This window comes from Paralichthys olivaceus, chromosome 20, assembly GCF_024713975.1.
Source record: "Paralichthys olivaceus isolate ysfri-2021 chromosome 20, ASM2471397v2, whole genome shotgun sequence".
Lineage (NCBI taxonomy): Eukaryota > Metazoa > Chordata > Actinopteri > Pleuronectiformes > Paralichthyidae > Paralichthys > Paralichthys olivaceus.
In genome coordinates this window covers 17,320,335-17,326,882 of record NC_091112.1, presented here as the reverse complement: position 1 = coordinate 17,326,882, position 6,548 = coordinate 17,320,335, and positions in this window count along the sequence as shown.

The window sequence follows — 6,548 nt, the reverse complement described above, 5'->3', positions numbered from 1 at the left end:
CTCTCCTCCTCTGAGCCTGCACATAGAAACTGAATATCAAATGATTTAAACGCTGTCATTTTGTCAGCTTCCTTATTTCTCACTTAACGATACCATGTTGTGTGTAATCAATCTGTTTATAATCGATGATTATGTGTTGATGCCAAGATGCAAATATCTTTATAGAAACCTCAAAAGCCTGTTAACACACACCCACATTAAGGAGAGATATTATTTTAAGACTGTTATCCATCATCAGTATTCATTCAGCAACAAAATAACAAGGCCAAACACACAGCCAGAGTCGTAACAAAACAAAAGTATAAATAATGAATAAAATGTCCGGCAGCAGATGGTGTGGACCCCACAGAGCCCTGATCTAAACATGGAGTCAGTCTGTGATCACGGGCGGAGACAGGCTGAGACACAACAAATACTGATTTTAATATTTTAATACTTTGCATGAAGTTAATAATGAATAGGAATAGAGATGCATAGAAAAATACACACACATACACACATTCCATTTGTAATATCTATATATATGGTATGTATTAGTGGAGTTTTGTGTAGCTGTAAGAAGTAGCACTGTCATACTCATGCTGCTTCAGGGTTATCTGCAGCAGCCACAGATAAGCCTGCTTTGCACCTTCATGTCTCTGTGACAGCAAACTGACATCAAAAAACAATTTCATCCTTTTGTTCAATTTAGAATATCAGTGATAACGTTTAAGAACAAACAGGAAAAGACTGAGGCAAATTAAGCGGATATCTCTTGTAACTAAGAAACTCAGAAAGACCGTTGGACTCAAATGAGGATATTGTCCTCGTGTCCCCTGATTTCGAGCCACAGCGGATCAACCTGTGGGTGTGATTTGATGTCGCTGGCCATTCATAGGCTGCTTTAAATCTATCCTATAATTACATTAACTCTGAGCATGTGGGTTCTTATCAACAGATTGTCAGAAGACTTCCTCTCTAAATTGGTTAGCTAGTTAACACACTGTCAAGCTGTTTGCGTGGAGGAACATGTGCGACACTAATTAGAGCGGCTGACATCTTGGCAGTAGCCTAAATGTAGCTGGAGAGAGAGAACAGCAGTACACTTTTATATTTCTCTCTCTGGTTTTTATCCATGTTAGCATAGACTACACATAAAGATGGATGACATCACTGTCCCCTGAATGTGTAGCCAAAGCGTCTCGACAGCCACCTGGTGGAAGTCTGCAATATAGGTCATAAACCCTGACACCTCAATGATAGTGGATGGGACATGGACCAAAAAAAAAAGTCAAAGTTCACCTTAAATACAGTTCTCTCAAAGTCATTTCAGTTCAGTTCTTCACACTGATGTATTTCCAAGAGAACATTTCCCTCGTAAGTTTGTCTTTTTGTTGTTTGATGCTTTAAAAACGGGGTGAAACATGGTCATGATTGACAGCTGAGACTAAATTGAGATTGTCGAGTGCAGGACCTTGATGCGCAAGATAGCAGCGCTCATATCCTAGATGTGATGGCATCATTTCTGGAAAGAGAGAGGAAGTAGAGCCCCATCATCCATCTTTAATTACAGTCTTTGGTCAGCTGCATGGGTTGGTGATGTCAGCTGGTTTGTCGGTGCCGTGACTTTAGTTCAGACTGGAATTCCTCAACAAAGCATCGGATGAATTACTGTGAAGATTTGTCATCAATATTCATGATCCGTGGAGGATGTATCCAAACGATTTTCTGACTTTCCTTCCAGCACCACCATGATGTTTACATTTGTGGTTTTGACTGAAATATTTCAGCTATCAGATCGATCGCCATGACATTTATGGCAGACATTCACGTCCCCTTCAGGATGTGTATCGACCCCTTTACTTTTCCTCAACCGCCATTGTTGTCCAGTAGCACATGTTAGCATGCCATCGGGATAGAAAGTATTATACAAACCAGAGACTAGAAAGGATTCAGGCTTAAAACAAAACAGGCCAGAATTATTCAGCTTATCTTTGTTCCTGACTGAAATACCTCAAAACCTGTTGGATGGATTGGCGCAGTATTTCGTACAGACATTCGTGGTTCCCTGATGATAAACACTACGGGTGATTGGTCTTTCCATCAAGCACCATCATTGGGGCAAAAATGTTATTTGTCCCGTGCTTTGATTCATGTACAAATGAATTTTCTGTTAAGGACCAATTGACAAACACTTTAAAGTAAGATACTGAGCGCTTACCTTGTTTCATTTTGTCTGTTGGAGTAAACTGTTGGGATTTGACCAGAAAACAGAAAAATATTTTCCCTCTAATACACAAGAATCATAAATCTTGTTAATTAAAATTTACAATATTTTTGAGAGGAAAGTGATTTAAGTCCTGACTCCAGAAAGACGAATTAACATTTAAATGTTCATTATTTTCACAAAAGCACACCAAGGAATAATTTAACTTCTATCTTTACCAGAAAACCACAGAAATTTGAGTGAGAAAAACAAAATCAGCAAGAACCTCTGTTCTTAGAAACGGGCTCTGCATGAATGTATAATTAGCAATGAATCTCAAACGTTGACAGCAACTGTGTTTACTGGTGGTGGTGAGTTATTATGTTCTTGTGGAGGAAAAAAAAAGAAAAGAATGAGCTGCACTCGACTTCATCCTGGATATGAGCATTTAATATTTATGACTGCACTGGAGCGATGAAAATTTTATGCCCAATTTGTCTTCCTGGAGATTAATCAATGCATTGAGCTTTTGCGGCAGGCAGCCACAATTAGATAACATACCTCTATTAGTGATATTTCAGTATCTCACCACCGCCTCATATCATGGGTTGGAGGGGGTTGGAGGGGGGTGGAGGGGTCAGGGGCTGCACGGAATCAATAGACTAGCCCTGGAGAGTCTCCTGTGGCTCTTCAGGGGAGGACTTTTAGGGGAAGGGGGCAGTTGTCATTGATGCAAGGCAGTGATTAAATTTCATGAATATAACAAAGGTAGATGGAGCAAAGACAGGGAGTGGAAAACCAGGGAGTGAAACTTCAAAAACATCAATTAAAAAAAACAGGTCGCCTCGGGCAGGGCTTGAGTTTTTCCCAGATAGCGTGTAGATCCCCCTGGAATATAATTGTCAGGAGGCGATGGATGAAAGAATCTCACTGGATCCTTCATGGCCCTTTGAAACTGTGTGATCCAACAACACTGATTTTACCTCAATTATTAATGTTCTGAAGCTCAGGTGAGACCTCAAATGCTTTCCAAGTTATCACTGTTTGTGTTTTGTTTCGAGAGACGCTCGACTCGTGTCATAAAAGATAATTGTCAAGAGTGTTTGGTGAATGGAAAATAAAGTGTTGGCCTGGATATCCAGTGTCTATATCAGAAACCCCCAAAATATTGGCTGCTTGAGGCTGATTCATTGACAGATGATCGATGTGCTCCATGGTGGAGAAGCTGGTCAGCCTGGACCTGACATTCTGACTGTGACGCTCTGTTTGCACTTGATGTGAAGTAGAAGCGATTGAAAAGTCATTCGTGTTTGGACCAAAGCAGCTGGCCGACTGACCGACACTGTCATCCTTGAGCTGGTTCCTTGACCCAGTTATGATCAATTAAGAGAACTGTGCTAAAAAATGAGCCGCTTTTGGCATGAGTCATTTTTCTATCTCAGTCGTGTCTATTTGTCACTTGCATCACACATTCAATTCAAAATAATTGTGGTTCATCCAATCGCTCAAAATGTCATTTGCTTCAAATGGACTGTATTATAATACTTTTCTGGTCTAATCGACCACTCAAAATGCTTTACGCTATGTGTCACTCACACTAATGGATCAACCATCAGAGAAAATATGGGGTTTGGTAAGACACTTTGACATGTGAGGAGCCAAGTCTGTGAATCAGACGTGTCAGTGTTGGATCTTTTTATCAAGCCTCTGTGTCAGTGACAGCTATGACTGGAGGTGTTGTGTTGTTGTCCATCAGTCTTTCTGTTGGCATATCTCAGGAACTCCTGGAGGGATCAGCGTAACCTCACAAAACAAGTTTTTGGACACAGCTCAAACAAATGTCTATCAACTAATTTTAGAAATCTGTTCATCTATCAGCGTCACACTTGGCATGTGAATTGTAAATGGCCCAATGAAGAGCAAAGTGGAATTTGGTGCGATTCGGACACAATATGTTATAATAATAGAAATAAACTTTGAATAAACAGACGCCCAGTGCTCTGTGGCAGTGCCGACTGGGACGTAAGTAACATTGTTGATCATGAACTTTGAATACTCAGGTGCACAGCTCTTTGTGCAGCAGTCGTGGAGCAGCTTCATGGTTCTGTGGACTGAGTTCAGCAGCAGGTCTTAATTTGAAACTCAAGTCCATTCTGCATCAGGCCGAATCAGAGCCCCTTCGCACCAAGAGCTCTGGTGAAAAATGATTGTTTTACAAGAGGAATGAAAGCTGCAGCGAGACAGAAAAAGCAATGGGGGTCGGCAGGAGGGAATATATAGCGGGGAAACTAGAAATGAAGTGATGAAATGTGGGCTGAGGCACTGCAAGCTTATAGGTTTATATAGACCCTCTTTCCATAAGGACTGTGTTACATCCAAACCAAATGGATCTCCAGTGACAACCAGTTAGCTCTGCTATCAGGCAGGGGGCACTTTGTTGCCCTGCAGCACAAATTGGATTCATTTCACAGACGTGCAAAAAGCAATTCATTTCATCCAGTCCATTCACTTTTTTGATTACCGTTCTCTTTAAAATATTTTCCCATGGACTCCTCTGTGTGCTAACCTCTTGCGTTTTAGAATTGTTGACACCCCCTCTCTGCACTCCTGAGCGTTGCTGCTTTAAAATGCCCAGGAGCTGCATCAAGTAGCTGAGCTCTGCTCCAACAGGCGTGATGGCAACTGTGGTGTAATTAGAAGGATGCTACTGCATGCTTTGTAATCTAAACTAATTAGAGAAGCTCGACTGAGTTTTCAGCCCACAGGGGCCCCACGTGGAGCTCACAAAAAAAAATTGATGCTGAACTCACAGAGGGGTAAACAGATGTAGAAATATTGTGGATTCACGTCGTGTGACAGTTGCACTGCACCGCACACAGCAGGGGAGGCTCAGCTTTGTGTCTGCAAATATATACCGAGACATTATGTCACATAAATAAACATATACGAAGCAGAATGTACCACAGCAGGGTAATACGCCACAGGATTGTGATGCAACCATGTCATGTGACATGGTGGAATATATCAACCTAATGTTTTTTTATCTGTTAATACAATTTGTGTGAAAAAAACCTGACTGGTTATAAATATATTAATATTGATATGGAGCTGAAATCATACTACTTAGTCCCACTGCCCTACAGGGAAGTGCTTTTGGTAACAAATGACGAAGGCCATATGATGAAAATGAGAATTTTAATTTTCATACGTATACACAGTATATACAGTATATATATATATATATATATATATATATATACTGTATATTACAAGTGTGACGACCCCCTCCACCCTCACCTGGACACTAGGTGTCCCTGTTCTTCTCTGCACTGAGCCACACCTGGGCCCGGTCTGCTTTGACTCACTCATGTCTTTCTCTTGCTCTCTGAGGGAAGACATTGTCTCTCCGCGTCTCCTGACGGCAGCAGCCATTGTGGACACTATCTTAAATCTAAATATATTGTCACAGTATTTTCAGCCGGCTCGTCCCATCCATGTTTGACGCAGTGTGTCCCGCGGTTGTGAATGGCTTGATGGGCGGAGACCGGGCGATCAGGTAATGTGTGTGAGTGTAGCGTGACGTCACACGCCGAGTCACCTGTGCGCAGTGTTTTTGCGAGTGAGCGGCGCAGTTTTGGGGCTGACGTTGATCTGGGTTGTTTCTGTGGAGCGTGTGTGCCGTGGTTGTGAGTCTCTGTGTTGCATTTAGCTCGGGTGGGTCTGTGCACGGTCGTCAGTTGCTGCTGCTCTGTCCCGGATGGGCTGAAGGGCGGATTCCCTCTGGAGTTCGCCGGGGTCGGGCAGTGTGGTGTGGAAGTGGCCGGAGCACGTCCGAGGCTGCAGGTGGAGTCGCCAGCTTGGTAGCTTCACCGGGCCTGCGGGATGATCTAGTGCGTAAATACCCACCACAACTAGTGTTTCTGATTGTAAAACCTATGACACGATTAAAGCTGCGGTGTTCAAAGCATCCGACCTGCTGCTTGATGCATAGGATCATGGGAGAAATCGGGTAAATAGACCCACGTGGAGTTCACCAGAGAGTTAAACACTCACTTTAATCGTTGGTGTCATTCACTGAGCGTGCGCACTTATGGTGATTTATGTAATTTAATCGTTCTGGAGCAGTTTAAAAATTCTGTACCATCTCAGATAGCTGTGTATTTAAATGAGGGTAAAATAAGGCCGTTGCTCCGGCTGATGAGTCGGTGCTGACCATAGCTGACGCACCGCAGGTACGGTGAGTACAGGGCTCCAGGTGAGGCTGGTAGGAGGGAGGCAGTCCAGTCCTTATAAATTATTAGGCCCTAGGACACTGGAAAGCTGAATTTCCTTTTAAATCAGGTGGAACTGGTGGGGGATATGT